We start from the raw sequence: 19,115 nt of genomic DNA, 5'->3' as shown, positions 1-19,115 counted from the left end.
ACCATGCCGGAGATGGGTGCAACGTCAATCGCTCTTCACCCAGTTGTTGCTTCGCGCTGTAAAGAAGCCAAAACTTCGGAACTGAAAGGGTAATCCCGCACGAGGTGCAAAAAAAGTTGTTCCGACACCGGGAATCGAACCCGGGCCTCCTGGGTGAGAGCCAGGTATCCTAGCCACTAGACCATGCCGGAGATGGGTGCAACGTCAATCGTTCTTCACCCAGTTGTTGCTTCGCGCTGTAAAGAAGCCGAAACTTCGGAACTGAAAGGGTAATCTCGCACGAGGTGCAAAAAAGTTGTTCCGACACCGGGAATCGAACCCGGGCCTCCTGGGTGAGAGCCAGGTATCCTAGCCACTAGACCATGCCGGAGTTTTTTCTCTTTATTGCATGGAAGAACTTCCGTAGAAAGGAGGAAAACTTCAATCAGACTGGTTCGCTTCTCAAGTTACCGGGCTGCTTAATAGGAGCCCGCCATAGCCCTAACTCAACACTGCATCCCCATCAAAACATCAAAAATCAGGGAGGCACACACATGCATCTAGGCACGGCAGCCAGATTGGAGGTTCTTCGCGTGCAGCATATACAATCCTCACCAAAGCACACTGTTCACGAAACACAGATTTGGACGATCTTGGTGGCTCGGCATGTCTGTCCATCGTACGGCTTTTCCAAAGACTGAATAGTCCCATCAACATAAACAGATCATAGGGCACAACAGAGTTTTTGTCAACAGGCAGAAATCTAATAGTGTATGGTGTAATTTCAATGTCCTTTTTAAGAGTTCGTTGTAGTATGTCCCAAAAGAACATGGCATCACGGCACAGGATGAAGCAACTGATCAATTGTCTCAGGGACGTTACACAGACGGCAATTCACATTACAGGGTACAAACATACCCTTGTCATTAAGAAATGTCTTGACAGGCAGCGTCGCTGTGTGTAGTTTGAAAAAGAACGTTTTAGCGGCTGCCTGAATGCACATCCGCCTGACACGCTTTAGAACACTGATGTCCAAAGACCCCAGATAAGGTTGCCGATACAATGGTGTAGGGAACAAAGACTCAGTGAGAGCCTGGGTCATCTGTTTTCTCGAGAGGCTATACAGGTAATCTAAAGAGAAGCGCACAGTGAGGAAATTGAAAGTGTCAGCAACCTCCTTAAGGAATCCCCATAAAGTCCCCTCACGAGCCTGCACAGTCGGTGCGAATAAGAAAGGCAAATGAAAACTAAGCCGCCTAATGAGCACAGCTACCAGAAACGGGTGGTTTGCCGATTTGAAAAAGAAAAAACGGGAAACAAGTTGATGCACGAACAGGTGAACAAGGCCCACTCCGCCACCCTCTAAGGGAAGGAACAAGTTGTCACGCCTCATGGGCTCCCATTGAGAGCGCCAAACGAATGTTGCAAATATTCTGTGTATTACTTGCACCTTCCTCCTCGCACAATGCAGGACTTGAAGGACATACGCGAGCTTTGCAAACAAAAATATTGTTACGTGGCAGGAGGCGTTCACGCCACGAAGAACACTGGTGCACTCACGCTAAACAGAACACAAGCACAGGGCGCACCGGATGCCAAAACACAGGCCACCGTCCAGAATTCGGAGCCCGAGCACGCGCCAAGCGCCCTCTCACTTCGTCGGCCTCATCTTCTCGGAGTCGACCCGTAGCATGACCCCCGGGCGCAAAAGCACCGTCGCGGTGCTGCTTAGCGAGTGTCAGAAGAAGGTAGGTGGTAGGGCTTGAGGCGCGACACGTGCACAATATCGGAGGGTGGAGTACGGGAAGTGCACTCGGGGAAGGCAGGCTCAATCTCGTATGTGACGGCTGTTACTTGGCGCAGCACACGATACGGGCCCACATATCGAGAAAGAAGCTTTTCCGAGAGCCCTACACGGCGAGAAGGCACCCAGAGCAATACAAGGGACCCAGGCAAGAAGGCACTGTCCAGGTGGCGGCGGTTATAGTGCTGTTGCTGAGAAGCTTGGGAGGCTTGCAAGCGGGAACGGGCGACTTGGCGAGCATGGTCGGCATGGGCAATGGCTTCACGGGCGTATTCAGAATGTGGGGGACGAGATGTTCGATACAATGTGTCAAGCGGCAGTTGAGGCTCGCGGCCGTACAGGAGGTAAAACGGAGAGTAGCCGGCAGTGTCGTGGCGGGATGAATTATATGCAAATGTAACGTATGGGAGTGCGACGTCCCAGTCTCGGTGATCAGAGGAGACGTACATGGCGAGCATGTCGGTAAGCGTGCGATTGAGTCGCTCAGTGAGGCCATTAGTTTGGGGGTGGTAAGCGGTCGTCAACTTGTGCTTAGTTGAGCACGCGCGAAGAATGTCGTTTACCACTGCTGAAAGGAAGGTGCGGCCTCGGTCGGTGAGCAGTTGGTGGGGTGCTCCATGATGAAGAATGACATCCTGAAGAAGAAAGTCGGCGACATCAGCGGCAGTACTCGTGGGCAGCGCACGTGTTATCGCGTACCGGGTGGCATAGTCTGTGGCTACTGCAACCCATCTGTTCCCAGAAGTGGACTCAGGAAAGGGGCCGAGAAGATCCAAGCCGACACGGTAGAACGGCTCCGGAGGGATGTCAATGGGCTGAAGATAGCCAGCGGGAGCAGATGCAGGGCGCTTGCGACGCTGACACTCATCGCAAGAACCAACGTAACGGCGCACTGAGCGGTAGAGGCCAGGCCAGAAGAACCGACGGCGGATGCGGTCGTACGTGCGAGTAACGCCTAGATGGCCAGCAGTCGGGAGGTCATGGAGTTCGTGGAGAACGACTGTTCGTAAGTGCTTCGGGACGACGAGGAGAAGGTCAGGACCAGTTGGTTGAAGATTCCGGCGGTATAAAATACCAGCAACGAGAGCAAAGCGGTTCAGTGAAGGGTCGGTGTGGGCGGACGTTAGGCGATCGATGATGGAGAGAAGCTCCGCATCCCGACGCTGTTCTTCGCCGATAGTTGTAAACGGCGATAGAGAGAACAGGTCAATAGCGCTCGCGCTCGTCACAGTATTAGTGTGGGCAACAGGGTAACGAGAGAGGCAGTCGGCATCTTTGTGCAACCGTCCGGACTTGTAGATCACAACGTAGTCATATTCTTGGAGTCGTAGCGCCCAACGACCGAGGCGACCGATAGGATCCTTCAGAGAAGAGAGCCAGCACAGTGCGTGATGATCTGTAACAACTGTGAATGGCCTGCCATATAGGTAGGGTCGAAATTTGCCAACAGCCCAGACGAGGGCCAAGCACTCTCTTTCGGTAATGGAGTAGTTCTTCTCGGAAGGGGATAGGAGGCGGCTAGCATAGGCAATTACGCGATGTGTGCCGGATTGACGCTGGGAAAGGATTGCCCCGATTCCATGGCCACTAGCATCAGTACGGACTTCCGTAGGAGCTGACACATCAAAGTGTGCCAATACCGGTGCAGTGGTAAGCTTCCTTATAAGGTGGGCAAAGGCGTGGTCTTGAGAGGACCCCCAGGAAAAACTGACATCCTTTTTAAGAAGATCGGTGAGCGGCTGAGCAATGTCGGCAAAATCTTGAATAAATCTACGAAAGTAAGAACAAAGACCCAAAAAACTTCGAACGTCGTTGCTCGTACGGGGTACTGGGAAGTACTTTACTGCTCGGATCTTGTCTGGATCGGGACGAACCCCTGTAGCATCGACGACATGGCCTAGTATAGTGAGCTGACGACGCGCGAAACGGCATTTTGAAGAGTTGAGCTGCAGCCCGGCATGACGGAAGAGGGAAAGAACTTGTGAGAGGTGGTCCATGTGAGACGAAAACGAGGGAGAAAACACAATTACATCGTCTAAATAGCAGAGGCAAGTGGACCACTTAAATCCTTGCAGCAAGGAGTCCATCATGCGCTCGAAAGTCGCTGGGGCATTACATAAGCCGAAAGGCATAACCTTAAACTGATATAATCCATCAGGAGTAACAAAAGCAGTCTTCTCCCGATCCTGGTCATCCACAGCAATTTGCCAATAGCCAGAGCGTAGGTCTATGGAGGAGAAGAATTTGGCTCCATAGAGGCAGTCTAAGGCATCGTCGATTCGAGGAAGCGGATAGACATCTTTTTTAGTGATCTTATTCAGGTGACGGTAATCCACACAGAAGCGCCACGAGCCATCTTTCTTCTTGACCAAGACGACGGGCGAAGCCCAAGGACTGTGAGAGGGCTCAATGATGTTCTTCTCCAGCATTTTTGCCACTTCCGCCTGGATTACCTGTCGTTCTGCATGGGAGACCCGGTATGGTCGGCGGCGGATCGGAGGAGCGTCGCCGGTGTCGATGCGGTGCGTAACGGTAAGAGCTTGGCCAAGGGCGCTGTTATGGAGGTCGAAGATGTCGGAATAGGACTCGAGAAGCGCACGCAACTGACAAGATTGAGCAGGGAGCAAATCGGAGGGCATCATTGCCGTGATCGCGTCAGTCGAAGTAGGAGCGTGAACAGGATCTGCAGGAGCTGATGCATGGGCAGGGTCCAATGGGGCAACTGGGCAGGAGCCAAGAGGGGAGAACGTTGCCACGCATATGCCAGGTGGAAGGACTTGGGCTGAATAGCTGAAATTAATTAACGGTAGTGACACGCTGTTTCCCCTGATTGTAGCGACAGTATGGGGCAGTGCAACGTTGCGGTGCAGCAAGACATCTGAAATAGGGGCGACTAAGTAGTCACCATCGGCCACTGATGAGGTAGGACGTAGGGTAACGAATAAGGCGGCTAGTGAGGGCAGAGAAACTTGGTCGGGCGAATACAGTCGGGGAGAATGCAAGGGTTCAGGATCGATGGTTGGGAGATCGAGGTGTAGGACGCCTTGCGAGCAGTCGATCAGGGCGGAGTGTTCTGACAGGAAATCGAGGCCGAGGATGAGGTCATGAGCACAAGGGTTCAAAACAGTGAACTGCACCGGAAGGTCATGGCCAGCAACACTAACGCGTGCAGTGCAGAGTCCGTCAACACTAACTGTTCCACCGTCCGCGACACGCACTCGAGACCGAGCCGGCGTGAGAACCAAGATGTTACGTGGCAGGAGGCGTTCACGCCACGAAGAACACTGGTGCACTCACGCTAAACAGAACACAAGCACAGGGCGCACCGGATGCCAAAACACAGGCCACCGTCCAGAATTCGGAGCCCGAGCACGCGCCAAGCGCCCTCTCACTTCGTCGGCCTCATCTTCTCGGAGTCGACCCGTAGCAATATGTTACAGACCTGTTCCCTCGCAAACACTGAGAGTTCCCTACCCATACAAGCCTGTGTTTGCCGCTGTAGAGTTACAATTTGTGAATCCCAGTAGGCTGTACTGTTGCGAACTTGGTGCAGCGGAACGCCTAGGTACTCAAGAGGGCTACAGTCCCAGCATATGCCACCGAAATGGCTTGGCCTAGTTCCCCAATAAACCAACCAAAAGCCTTTGGATTTCTCTAAATTAAGAGCCGCGCCTGATACATCGCAGAACTGTTTAGTCAAGTTTAGAGCCTCAAGTACACTCTTTTTGCCAGAACAAAAGAGGGCGACATCATCAGCGTAGGCTAAAACTTTAACTTCAGATTGAGCCAGAGAGAAACCGCGGATAGCTGCGCTGTTAATTATACTGAGACAGAGGGGTTCCAGATATAGGGCAAACAACAATGGAGACAGTGGACATCCTTGACGAACAGATGCTTCTAGTGGTATTGGTTTCGTTAGCTCCTGATTAACAATAACCCTTGTATAGGAGTTCTTATAGCACAGCCTTATGCCTTTGAGCAAGACGTCACCAATATTTGCATACTCCAAGACCGCGAACAAGAAATCATGCCGAACTTTATCAAACGCCTTCGCCAAGTCAATTTGAATCAGAGCTACTTGGCCTGTCTCATCTGATACTGTCTCTAATACTGAACGTGCAATATGGATATGTGTTTGAATACTGCGGCCTCTAATACCACAGACCTGATGCGAACCTATCAAGTCCATAATGACGAGCTGCAGACGACTGCTAAGAACCTTGGCAAAAATTTTGTAATCAACATTGCAGAGGGAAATTGGACGATATCCCTCAACAGTTTTCAACCGATTAGTATCTTTGCTTTTGGGAATTAATATTGTGTGCCCAGAATAGAAAGTGGGAGGCAGGACACCCACATCATAAGATGCTTGGAAAACTTCCATCAAAACAGGCACTAGGCAAGGCGAAAATGTTTTATAGAATTCGCTAGTAATACCATCTGGCCCAGGAGATTTCTGGCTCTGTAGAGCAGAAACGGCTGATTGAATTTCATCCAAAGTGATAGGTCCCTTCACCATAGCACACTTCTCATCGTCAAGTCGAGGGGAGTTTCCGAGTAAGGAACTGTAATCGAAACCCTGATTTTGATCTTCGCAACTGCCAAACAGCTTCCGATAATAGCCGAGAAAGCAGCAAGAATACCAGGCGCATCGCTGTATGTGCAATCACCATACTGAATTTCCAATATACTAGACCATGCCGGAGATGGGTGCGACGTCAATCGCTCTTCACCCAATTGTTGCTTCGCGCTGTGAAGAAGCCAAAACGTCGGAACTGAAAGGGTAATCCCGCACGAGGTGCAAAAAGTCGTTCCGACACCGGGAATCGAACCCGGGCCTCCTGGGTGAGAGCCAGGTATCCTAGCCGGAGATGGGTGCAACGTCACTCGCTCTTCACCCAGTTGTTGCTTCGCGCCGTAAAGAAGCCAAAACTTCGGAACTGAAAGGGTAATCCCGCACGAGGTGCAAAAAAGTTGTTCCGACACCGGGAATCGAACCCGGGCCTCCTGGGTGAGAGCCAGGTATCCTAGCCACTAGACCATGCCGGAGATTTTTTTTTTTTTTTCTTTATTGCATGGAAGAACATCCGTAGAAAGGAGGAAAACTTCAATCAGACTGGATCGCGTCTCAAGTTGCCGGGCTGATTAATAGGAGCCCGCCATTGCCCTAACTCAGCACTGCAGCCCCATAAAAACATCAAAATCCAGGGAGGCACATACATGCATCTAGGCACGGCAGCCAGCTTGGAGGTTCTTCGCGTGCAGCATATACACTCCTCACCAAAGCACACTGTTCTCGAAACACAGATTTGGACGATCTTGGTGGCTCGGCATGTCTGTCCATCATACGGCTTTTCCAAAGACTGAATAGTCCCATCAACATAAACAGATCATAAGGCACAACAGAGTTTTTGTCAACAGGCAGAAATCTAATAGTGTACGGTGTAATTTCAATGTCCTTCTTGAGAGTTCGTTGTAGTATGTCCCAAAAAAACATGGCATCACGGCACAGGATAAAACAATGATCAATTGTCTCAGGCACGTTACACAGACGGCAATTCACATTCCAAGGTACAAACATCCCCTTGTCATTAAGAAATGTCTTGACAGGCAGCGTCGCTGTGTGTAGTTTGAAAAAGAACGTTTTAGCGGCTGCCTGAATACACATCCGCCTAACACGCTTTAGAACACTGATGTCCAAAGACCCCAGATAAGGCTGCCGATACAATGGTGTAGGGAACAAAGACTCAGTGAGAGCCTGGGTCATCTGTTTTCTCGAGAGGCTATACAGGTAATCTAAAGAGAAGCGCACAGTGAGGAAATTGAAAGTGTCGGCAACCTCCTTGAGGAATCCCCACAAAGTCCCCTCACGAGCCTGCACAGTCGGTGCGAATAAGTAAGGCAAATGAAAACTAAGCCGCCTAATGTGCACAGCTACCAGAAACGGGTGGTTTGCCGATTTTAAAAAGAAAAAACGGGAAACAAGTTGATGCACGAACAGGTGAACAAGACCCACTCCACCACCCTCTAAGGGAAGGAACAAGTTGTCACGCCTCATGGGCTCCCATTGAGAGCGCCAAACGAATGTTGCAAATATTCTGTGTATTGCTTGCACCTTCCTCCTCGCACAATGCAGGACTTGAAGGACATACGCGAGCTTTGCAAACAAAAATATGTTACAGACCTGTGCCCTCGCAAACACTGAGAGTTCCCTACCCATCCAAGCCTGTGTTTGCCGCCGTAGAGTTACAGTTTGTGAATCCCAGTAGGCTGTACTGTTGCGAACTTGGTGCAGTGGAACGCCTAGGTACTCAAGAGGGCTACTGTCCCAGCATATGCCACCGAACTGGCTTGGCCTAGTTCCCCAATAACCCAACCAAAAGCCTTTGGATTTCTCTAAATTAAGAGCCGCGCCTGATACATCACAGAACTGTTTAGCCAAGTTTAGAGCCTCAAGTACACTCTTTTTGTCAGAACAAAAGAGGGCAACATCATCAGCATAGGCTAAAACTTTAACTTCACATCGAGCCAGAGAGAAACCGCGGATAGCTACGCTGTTAATTATACTGAGACAGAGGGGTTCCAGATATAGGGCAAACAACAATGGAGACAGTGGACATCCTTGACGAACAGATGCTTCTTCTTTACAGCGTGAAGCAACAACTGGGTGAAGAGTGATTGATACTGCACCCATCTCCGGCATGGTCTAACGAAACTAGACCATGCCGGAGATGGGTGCAGTATCAATCACTCTTCACCCAGTTGTTGCTTCACGCTGTAAAGAAGCCTAAACTTCGGAACTGAAAGGGTAATCCCGCACGAGGTGCGAGGGAGAGGGGGGAGGGAGACTGGAGAGGTTACTTTGCCTGCAAGCTTCTCGAAAGTGCACGTATTTTGGCGCGATGTAGCCAGAATTTGTTGGGCCACAGCGCTGAGGGTAATCGCGTTTTCGAAATTCTAAAATCTGATATAGATATTGCTTGGGGTGGGCTACACACCTCTCAATAATTAACGAGCCTAAAAGTAATAGTTAAAAGGTGAACTATTCAATATTAGTTAACCACCCAGCTGGTTAGCAAGACTTCTGGTGTACTACACCGGTGACAATGCAATGCCGAAAAAAGCCCTCTTCTAACAAAAAATCTTTTTTTTTTAATTGTGTAGTCTAGTTTGGAACGCCCTGTATATACAGAGACTAGGTACAAATTGTATTTATTCGCTGCGCTGAACTATGCAATTCTTCAACTTTTTGAAGTCTAAGAATTATGATTCAACATAGTTTTCTTGTGTACAAGTTCTCCCGTAGGAATAATGACCTTCTCCCCCCCCCCCCCTCCGTAAATCCGCCCCTGCCCTCCCGTATCGTTTCCCTCACGGCATGGCTCAGTTGCCTACCATGAGTGAGACAGTTACTGCGTCTTTGGTTTTCTCATGTGTTTATCTCCTGTAAAACCACGTCCGCCAATTTTTTCTCACAAAAAAAAAAAGGTCAAGAAATGCTTTGCGCGAAAAACACCTCTTGCATTCCTCTCGCCCCTCCCATAACCGCTGTCTCCAAGGCGCCCATCTGCTGTCTCCTCGTGCACTGTGAAATCAGTTGTCCCAGAACTCTTCTGCGTCCATTCTGCCGGCCTTTAAAAGCTTCTTTGTTTTTCCCGTCAGAGAACAGTGCTTCAGCCTTCTGCTCCACTCGACATGCCTGCTCTATCGGCGGCCGCCGCGAGGAATTCGTACCCGGCGCTGGAGTTCGGACCGCGGAAGTTCCGACGCTGGCACTGCGCCGCCGCAACCGAAAGGGTGCATCCACCCTCCTGACATGCTGTGGACCTGGCGGAGACTGCGTATGAGTGCCATGACTCTCAAGAGGCGCCTTTCACCGTCTGCGCAGTCATATTACGCAGTACAGAGCTGAAATCCCGCAAAAAGTTCATAATTTGATATGCAGTGTAGTGGCCGAGGAATGTATGGTATGGTATGGTACGGTACGGTACAGTACAGCACAATATGGTATGGTACGGTATGGTACGTCATGGTATAGTATGATACGTTACGGACGCTATGGTACGACACGGCACGGTACGGTACGTACGGTAAGGTACGGTAAGGTACGGTAAGGTATGGTATGGTATGATACGCTATGGACGCTATGGTACGACACGCACGGTACGGTACGTACGGTAAGGTATGATATGGTATGGTATGGAACGGTATGGTATGGTATGGTACAGTGCGGTACGGTACGGTAAGGTATGGTATGGAATGGCATGATATAGTACGGTGTGGTACGGCATGGTATGGTATGGTATGGTATTGTATGGTATGGTATGGTATGGTATGGTATGGTATGGTATGGTATGGTATGGTGCGGTGCGGTGCGGTACGGTATGGCATTATAGAATGCCAGGTTTTCATACTTCAGCCGCGCGTAAAATAAGGACAAAGCTAGAGGACACAACAGGAGCGCAGTGAACAAAAAAATGTAGCTAATAAGGATGGAAAACTGGGCAAACTGGGTAATACTGGGTGTCGCCGCTTCTCTCTCGTTTTGTCCTTGTTTTTTTCGCGCGGCTTAACCATGAATCCCCGCTAACGTGCCCAGTTTTCCGTCCTTATGAAATGTTTGGTTTACCGGGCTGAGATTCGGCTCCAGATCGATTTCACCAACCCGAAGGTGCGTTTTCGCATTTCTCCGCCGTCGAAACGAAGCCGCCCCGCGTTTTTACCCCACGCTGCTGGACCTAGCAGGCGGACACTAAAAATACTGATCCAACTTAGCGGGTTCAGGAAAGTTCTGAAATGATATAGACATGGAGCAGAACAGTTACTTTAACACGACGGCTATTTGGCGCAGCGGCGCCTGACGCACTGAGAACAGCCGAATAGACATTAACGTGGCCTGTAGAAGACGCTAGTGGCGCGACTGCCGGAACCAATGTGGCATGGCTATCGCGCTTGCTGCTATGAGCGAAAAGAATTTCTGTCTTGCTCTTCCTGGCACTCGTTCCTCTTTGCTGCTATCTCTCGAGTGGTCTTTCTTTCCTTCGCGTCCTCTCGCTCTTCTCTGCGCGCCCTTTTCTTCTTTCTCTCTCGCACACCTGTCCCAGGTGGACTTTTCCTCGGCCCGTTACTATGTGGCAGCAAGCAGCGAGTATGCGCAACGGTAGCGCGTCACGCCACCCCCTCCCTCCCTCCCTCCTCCTCACCCCCGTTAAACCCTCCTCTTCGTGTGGCCTTGCTCGGCGAACGGTCCTCTTTCTAGTACTTCCTCTCTCTTGTTTTTACCTTATACGCAAACGGAAACCGATGTCGCGCCGTTTCGTTTGGTTTAGTATTTGAGCGTCGGGTAACGCCTCAGGCCACCTAGTTTTGCTCTGGATTCGGGACGTCCGAACCGAACTGCGTGCTTTCCTGAATAAATGAACACGCTAGATTATCTGGCTACTGCGTGTAACGGCGTACCTAACCAGTGCTGTTGTGCATATTTGATTAGAGACAGCGGGAGAAAAGAATTCAGGGAATGTCGGGGGTCTTGTTCTGTTTCGTCTGTGCTGTGGTTCCCAGAAAAACGGAAGACGCGTAGGCGAAAGCAGATGAAGAATAGTTGAGTGAGTGAACGAATGAGTAAGCGAGCGAACAGTGGGAGCTCCCCAGATCTCGACGACTGTATCCTTGTATCTTGGATATCCTTCCATCTACGCAGTAACAATACAAGAACAACTAGTAAAGCGAGGACCACTGTCACTTCGTGGGAAAGCGTCTTCATGGCTAAGTCATGACCGAACTCTGGGAGATGCATGTCTTATTCCGCAGAGTATCTAGGCTGTTCAAGTGTTGTTTGTTTGTTTGTTTGTGCTACAGTTTCACTACGCCTACGAGTATCCGAAACAGTGAATGCTATTTTATAGGGCTGAGAGAAAGTACGTAATGCTCCGTTTCCTCTCGCTTGGATGTATACGTACGTGGGGCCGAACTGACGGCAGACGTTTCCGAGATTTTTTTTTTCTTTTTTTCATGTGTGAACGCACATATAGGTTCGTTGATGGCGCATATTGAGTGTCTAAAAAATACACTGAGCACTAAGTAACGAAAATACAGTTTGTTGGAAGCTCCAGTCTACCATGTCCTACATATTTGGGCAAAAGTTTTGAATATTGCAAAATCATGGGTAAGGTACTGTTATGGAAGTACTAAAGGTAATGTTCCATTGTTCTGATACGTAACAAAATCTTTCTTTTTAAGTTTTTTCACTGCTCAGAACGCTTTTGACGATAGCAAAAACATTAATAACAAAAAGATGCAAGCCAGTCAACGTGAGATATGCGGATATATTGATTTGTTATTGTGAAATGGCCGCCGCGGTGGCTCAGTGGTTATGGTGCTCGGCTGCTGACTCGAAAGACGCGGGTTCGATCCCGGCCGCGGCGATTGAATTTCTTTGGAGGAGAAATTCTAGAGGCCCGTGTACTGTGCGATGTCAGTGCACGTTAAGGAACCCCAGGTGGTCGAAATTTCCGGAGCCCTCCACTACGGCGTCTCTCATAGCCTTAGTCGCTTTGGGACGTTAAACCCCATAAACTAAACTAAACTAAACTAAACTAACTGTTATTGTGAAATCTCGCAATATATGAAGAAACTGCTTTCATAAACTCTTTGCCGTTCAAAAACGGTTTTTATCCAAAATTTTCGAGTGCGCGGTGTGGTACAGTACAATACAGGACAGGACAGAACCGTGCATTAAAGTACAACACAACGCTTGACTACAAACGGCGTTTCTAACAAAACTCTTATACTTTGACGCTGTAGGTAAACCTAGAGATGAAACTTAATCGCTGCGTACAGTCCCGGATTCGCGCGTCCAAATTACCCCGGTCGACCGACGGCGCGGTTAAATGTAACAGCCGGTCGCTCAGTCTCGGCGACGGCGGCCTGTCGTCGGGTGTCGGCAACTCTCATTTCCGGCGGAAGTGGCGTGGTCTCTCCGGTGCGGGAGGCCCGTGAGCGTGTGGGGGGAGGGGGCTCCTGGCCTTGGATGTGGGCCGGCGGCCAAGCAGTGACACTGCGCCCACCAGGGTAGAAGGGGTGGCGGAAATTAATGCCTGCGCAAATCCGCTATGACGCCAGCTCCGGCCCGGCCACAGGGTCGCATTCAGTGGAACGTGGTTGCTCCATCACTGCCGATGTTTGCGCCCCCTGAGACGCGGAAGTCTTCGGAGTGATATTTTTGGGTGTGGTAGAGGTCACCGGGTTAAAGGCTAGCTCAGAGTATGATCTTTGGCATGGACGACTGATAAAGACACAGATGATAAGGACGGCATGTGCAGACACCGCAGTGTCCAATTAAAGTTTTATGTTTAGTGTCTGCTTCTCTCTGTCATACGGCGCGCACGCTGCCTGATGGACGGCGCTTAATTATTTCACGATATTGAAGTGGATAAAATGATGAATAGATTTGACCCACTCATACAGCACGTTCTCCAACGTGCTAAACGTGAAGACGCATGAGTACTTAAGAGCGACAGTTATATATATTAAAAGGATTTGTCAGGGCTAAGCGACATCACCGTCGCCGTTTTAGTTCCTAATCGTGCGTTCACCCGCTTTCCGAAGAGAGAATGTCGGTGGGCTTTGATCTTCACGCTTACGGGAAGGTCATCTGGTGCTTCACGTGATTCTGAGGAGCGTTGCATATGGGTGCTTTGGAGTGTCCCCTTCAGTGATGATTGTGCGTGTGTACAGAAGGGGGAAAAGGGCTGTAAACATATCGCAATCCCGCTTTCGCCCTTGAAGTGTGCTGATAGAAAGTGTAAGTATTGTGTTGCCTTTGTTGCGCAGAGCTTCAAATAGCAGTCTTTCCACAGTAACATGTTTTTCGCGAATAAAGTGTGCACTAATGGCTTACAGCGCTTGACGGTGCCGGTCCTTATATATTGGTTATTTGCTGCGATGAATTGGCGGCCGCACTTCGAGGTGCTTCTAATTACTCAGTGTAAGTCATCCAAAACTGTGACTCTTCAGCGGAATCGCAAAAATGGTAGCGCTCTCAGACTTTCCGGAACCCTCGACTACGGCTCCCGTCGTATCTTAGATGTGCAGTCTAGCTTTGGGGTTTTCCAAACAAACTAATTTTTATTGTAACACGCCGTTTTGTAATCATGCTGCTCCAACTTCACCTGTCTCTTCGCTCCTCCCAACCTGCGGCCGCCTCGAAAAACAATAAAAAAAAACAACAAACAAAAGGATGAAAATAACCCACGAAGCAAGTTGACACACAAGAGGCCAAGTCTTAACTGCACCCCTAAGACTACTTCCGCAACTTGTAACTTCACTTAGCCACTGTCATCACTAGAATGCAGTAACCATCACCTGTCACCGAAGTGAGGCTTAGCAAGCTGCTATCGTCAGTGTTCCATTATAACCAGCGCTCTATTACACCTGGTGTCTCGCTCTAACCGGTGTTATAGCACATGACAGGTGGAGAGAGGGTATGCCCCTAAACCCCACTTGCCACAGCTGGCAGCTGCCACAGCTGACCATAATGGCCCTTCGAATGCTTTGCCATTAAAAACAAGGAGCCCTACACAACTCGCACAAGCTACGCCCGCATGCGGAGGGATTAGGTACACTGTTACAAATGACACCCCTCCCCACCTCCTCTTACAGCGCAGCAGCCGGCATTGATGGCCTTTGCGAACGGTAAAGATAAAACCCTCAAAAGACCAAGCTTCTCTCTGAACGCGTACGACTCTAATGGTAGCCGGGCGGGCGCATAGATCACTAATAGCAACAAGTATAGCTTACTGTCCGTTGCCTGCAAGGTGTTTACTAAGGCAATCACAAATAGAATCAGGACAACATGCAATCAACCAAATGATCAGGCAGGGTACTCGGCAACAGGCCACATTCACACTATTAATCAGGTGATAGAGAAATACGCAGAATATAGCCAACCCCTATATATAGCGCGTTCATTGATTACGAGAAAGCATTTGACTCAACGGAAACCTCAGCAGCCATGCAGGCATTGCGGAATCAGGGCGTAGAAGAACCTTATGTGAAAATACTAGGGTAAGTCTATAGTGACTGCACAACTACCGTAGTCCTTCATAAAGTCAGCAATAAAATTCCAATGAGGAAGGGGGTCAGGCAGGGAGACACGATCTCACCAATGGTATTCACCGCCTGCTTACAGGAGTTGTTCAGCGACCTGGATTGGGAACAGCTGGGGATAAGAGTTAATGGAGAATACCAAAGTAACCTGAGATCCGCTGATGACATTGCCTTGCTAAGTCACTCAGGAGATGAGCTGCAAAGCATGATCAATGAGTTGGACAGGTAAATCAGAACGGTAGGTCTCAAAATTAACATGCAGAAATCCTAAGTAATGTTCAACAGTCTCGACAGGGAACAGCAGTTCACATTTGGTAGCGAGGTGCTGGAAGTGGTAAGGGAATATGTCTACTTAGGGCAAGCAGTGACGGCTGATCTGGACCATGGGAGAGAAATATTTAGAAGAATAAGAATGAGGTGTATAGCGCATATGGCAGGTCCTCTCAGAACATGAATGGCAGTTTACCAATATCCCTAAAGAGAAAAGTATAGAACAGCTGTATCTTACCGGTTCTCACCTATGGGGCAGAAACATGGAGGCTAATAAATAGGGTCCAGCTTAAGCTAAGGACAACGCAGTAACATGTGGAAAGAAAAAAGACAGGTGTCCGTTAAGAGATCGGAAGCGGGCAGAGTGGATGAGGGAACAAACGCGGGCTAATAACATCCTGGTCGAAATCAAGAGGAAGAAATGGGCTTGGGCAGGGCATGTAATGCGAAGGCAAGATAACCGCTGGTCCTTAAGCGTAACGGAGTGGATTCCAAGAGAAGGCAAACGTAGCAGAGGGCGGCAGAAAGCTAGGTGGGCGGCCGAGATTAAGAAGTTTGCAGAGATACGATGGCCGCAACTGGCAAAGGACAGGGTTAATTGGAGAGTCATGGGAGGGGCCTTTGCCCTGCAGCGGGCGTAGTCAGGCTGATGATGATGATGATGAGCAACCAGTGTTTGCGCAACTATATCAAGTTTGTCACACGCTTTCTCCTCAAGCGCGATCGCAGCGCTCGCGAAGAGGCACTAGATGTGGGCGGAGGGTAGCGGCTATTTACAGAGAAAGGAGAGGCATACGCACTGCGTCTCAGAGTGTACACTTTTTATCATCATCATCATCGTCGTAATCATCATCATCATTTATCAACCTTTAAATGTCCCATAGGGACATTACATAGGAGGGGGGGGGGGGGGGAGAGGGGAGAAAGATACAAGAGTGGCCGGTGGTGATTACATATGAAAGGACAACTAGTGATCGAACTAAGCAAAACAAAGAAAGCGTAACAAATTGAAGTATTATCTTAACTTAAATATAGGCCACTCTTAATTATAGGCAACACCGGGTCACGCTCACAGCGCTGATTCCCCAGCTTTTCCTCGGAAATGTGAGGATGTTGGTGAACATGCAGAGCATGGAAGCGCTGAACAGCCGAGAATCCTCCCTTATAAAAATGGTCTATATATAGTCTATAGATTTTTTATACGCTCTATTGCCTTCCTATAGATATTTCTTTGTCTATTCATAGTCTATAGACTTATCTATAGAAAAGTCTAATAAAAGTGTATGGCCATAAATGTATAGATTGTCTATAAACTCTCTATAGCATTTGTATTGCCCATAAACTGTTCTGTAGGATTTGTCTATAGAGGGTCGATAGACTTTATAGGCAGAAGTCTATGCGCAGTCTATAGAATGTCGAATAAAATTTTGTAAGGGCTATACGAGGCCTCTACGCGCTTGTCATGCCCCGTTTAAAGCTTCGGCGCTGGCGGTTTTAAATTATCTTCAGTTTCAAAAGGTCGAGGTTCAGGGGAGTCTTCGATCTATGCTGCGGGCACAAATACGTAGCCTGTCAGCGAAAATCGAGCATTGACCACTCGCTACAGAAGATGCACATATACTGTTGGACAGAAAGGGACTAAATGGGAAAAAATTGCCCATTCCTTCGGGCACTAACCGCGCTGGCACAGAAATAAGTCCCTCAAGTAGTGGTCATTACTGCCTTAGACACTGACTCCCAAAGGCCATGAGCCAATTGAGTGCAGCCAGTTTTCCCAGGGAGTAGCCACTGCTGTGAAAACCAATTCGTATAGTAGCAGCGGATTATTTAAACTGCAGAAAAAAGGAAAGAAAAGATGTTCGCGGCCGCGTCGATTGCTATCCCTTATAAAAGTGGTCTATATACAGTCTATAGACTTCTTATGGATTCTATTACCTTCCTATAAATATTCATTTTTATGTATTCATAGTCTATAGACTGTCGATAGACAAAAGTCTACTAAAAGTGCATGGCCATAAATCTATTGTCTATAGACTGCCTATAGCATTTGCATTGCATATAGACTGTTCACTAGGATTTGTCTATCGAGAGTCTATAGTCTTTATAGACAGACGTCTATAGACAGTCTATACAGTCTATAGACTGTCAATAGCGACAGGGACTGTATAGCGAAAGTAAAGAAGTAAAGAGAGGTGCGATAACCAGAGAGGACAGGCGAGACCTATGTACACTCCATTTTCAGTTTTCTTTCGTCCATTTTTGTCTCACAGTGTATAAAGAAACTCATGCTGGCTAGCAACTGCTTGAGAGGCCTGTCTAAGGCCACAGCGGTAAGTCTGTCAGGCAATTTCTTCGAGGTGAACGGAAACGATGTCATCATATGTCGTAACAAGAAATCACTGCGTTCACCTGCTGGCTAAAAGAGTAAGTTTTAGGCAGGAAGCCCTGAACCATGTGGAATGGGCACCGGCATTGTATGAGGTGATGCCGTGACGGATGTTGCGGTGGTTCCCTTGCCATTCTTTCTTTTGCGTCAGAATGCGGTAATATGGCTGGGAGTTTTCTCTCTCTCTCTCTCTCTCTCCATTGTCACGAATTCCCGTCTATCCATATCTCTATATGTGCATATTTCTACACTATCATTTCCTCATTTCTGCCTATCTGCATATTGCCATTGTTCCACATGTATGTTTCCATATATACTGATACTGCTTTTCCTTCATATCTCCATCTTTGCACAGATACATACCTGCAATCTTCCATTTCTTTATATCTCCACTTCTGCATATCTCCTTACCAAACCTTATACAAATCAAAATCCGTGTTTTTCTATATCTCCATTGCGGCACCCATCTATATTTCTATTGTCTTTCCCACCTCCATTTCTACAGTTATATGCACCAGCATATATCAGTTCAGATATCTCTGATTTTGCTCCTCTCCATGTTCTCATTTCTTCATTTCTGCGTATCTCCAGTTCAATATATGAAGTATGTATTCATTTTTGCATATGTTCAAATTTCCCTTACTTATAGGAGCTTTTCCACATGTTTTCATCCTCTCGTTTCTCTATTTCTACTCTACATGATGTAGAGCTTTTCGATGACTTCGTATTTCTATTACTTCATATATCATTATCTCTATTTCGCTATCCCCCTTCCTGCATATCTTCAAATATTTATTTTGCTCCCCATATCTATTATCTTTATTCCTACAGATATCCAAGTACACGTTTCACCATATCTCGATAAACATATTTTTCCATTATGCGCATTTATGCATTATTTTCCATAAACCTTTATTTCACCGTAACTTTATCACGATTTCTGCGCATATCTGTTTTCCTACATCTTCATTCCTCCATTTATCCACCTCTCCGTTTCCCATTCTCTCAAATTTTGCTGTGGCTACGTCGGTGCCATAATTTAAAAATGTGCATCGTGTCTGTGTCGTTACCTTGTGTAGATAAAATTAATATTCATTCTGTAACAAAAATGTCATGTGCTTGGAGAGGTAGCACAATGCGATCATTGAAAATGTTTCAGTGCTGTCAAAGGTAACCTGCCGTTTCCTGTGCTGCAAAGAAAAATAGATATTTTTGGTGTACCTTCAGACAGCAACTTTTGACTATTCGTGGCACTTATTATCTGGCAAATTTAATGTATATTCCGCATTTAACTGGATAGCTCCACAGACAACAAAAAAGAAATGTAATCTCATGGATTCCGAAAAGAAAGCGTCAAAAACTAGCAACATCAGCGATGCACCCTATGTCCGCATCGTTCGGTTATTACCGTGACCCATGCTGTAAATGTAAATGGAGGCGCCTGATAAAATGCTTCCAATCGTTGACATGCGAGAATGCCATTCCATTAATTTTAATCATATAAATTTCCTTTTTTCGAGAGTTTACAAATCAATTCTCTTTTTCGGGCTTTGAAGACAACATGCGTGT

The 19,115-nt window shown here is 48.0% G+C and overlaps 3 non-coding genes across 3 annotated transcripts; all 3 read right to left on the bottom strand.

The window, feature by feature from the left end:
• Positions 1–119: 119 nt before the first annotated feature.
• TRNAE-CUC (transfer RNA glutamic acid (anticodon CUC)) lies at positions 120–191 on the bottom strand. The gene has a single exon. It is a non-coding gene; the product is annotated as a tRNA-Glu (tRNA).
• A 107-nt stretch (positions 192–298) lies between these two features.
• TRNAE-CUC (transfer RNA glutamic acid (anticodon CUC)) lies at positions 299–370 on the bottom strand. Its single transcript has one exon. It is a non-coding gene; the product is annotated as a tRNA-Glu (tRNA).
• Positions 371–6,760: 6,390 nt separating this feature from the next.
• TRNAE-CUC (transfer RNA glutamic acid (anticodon CUC)) lies at positions 6,761–6,832 on the bottom strand. Its single transcript has one exon. It is a non-coding gene; the product is annotated as a tRNA-Glu (tRNA).
• Positions 6,833–19,115: the final 12,283 nt, after the last annotated feature.

The sequence above is a fragment of the Amblyomma mixtum genome, chromosome 2 (genome assembly GCF_055824585.1).
Source record: "Amblyomma mixtum isolate Tamu chromosome 2, ASM5582458v1, whole genome shotgun sequence".
Lineage (NCBI taxonomy): Eukaryota > Metazoa > Arthropoda > Arachnida > Ixodida > Ixodidae > Amblyomma > Amblyomma mixtum.
This window is presented reverse-complemented; position numbering and strand designations above follow the sequence as displayed.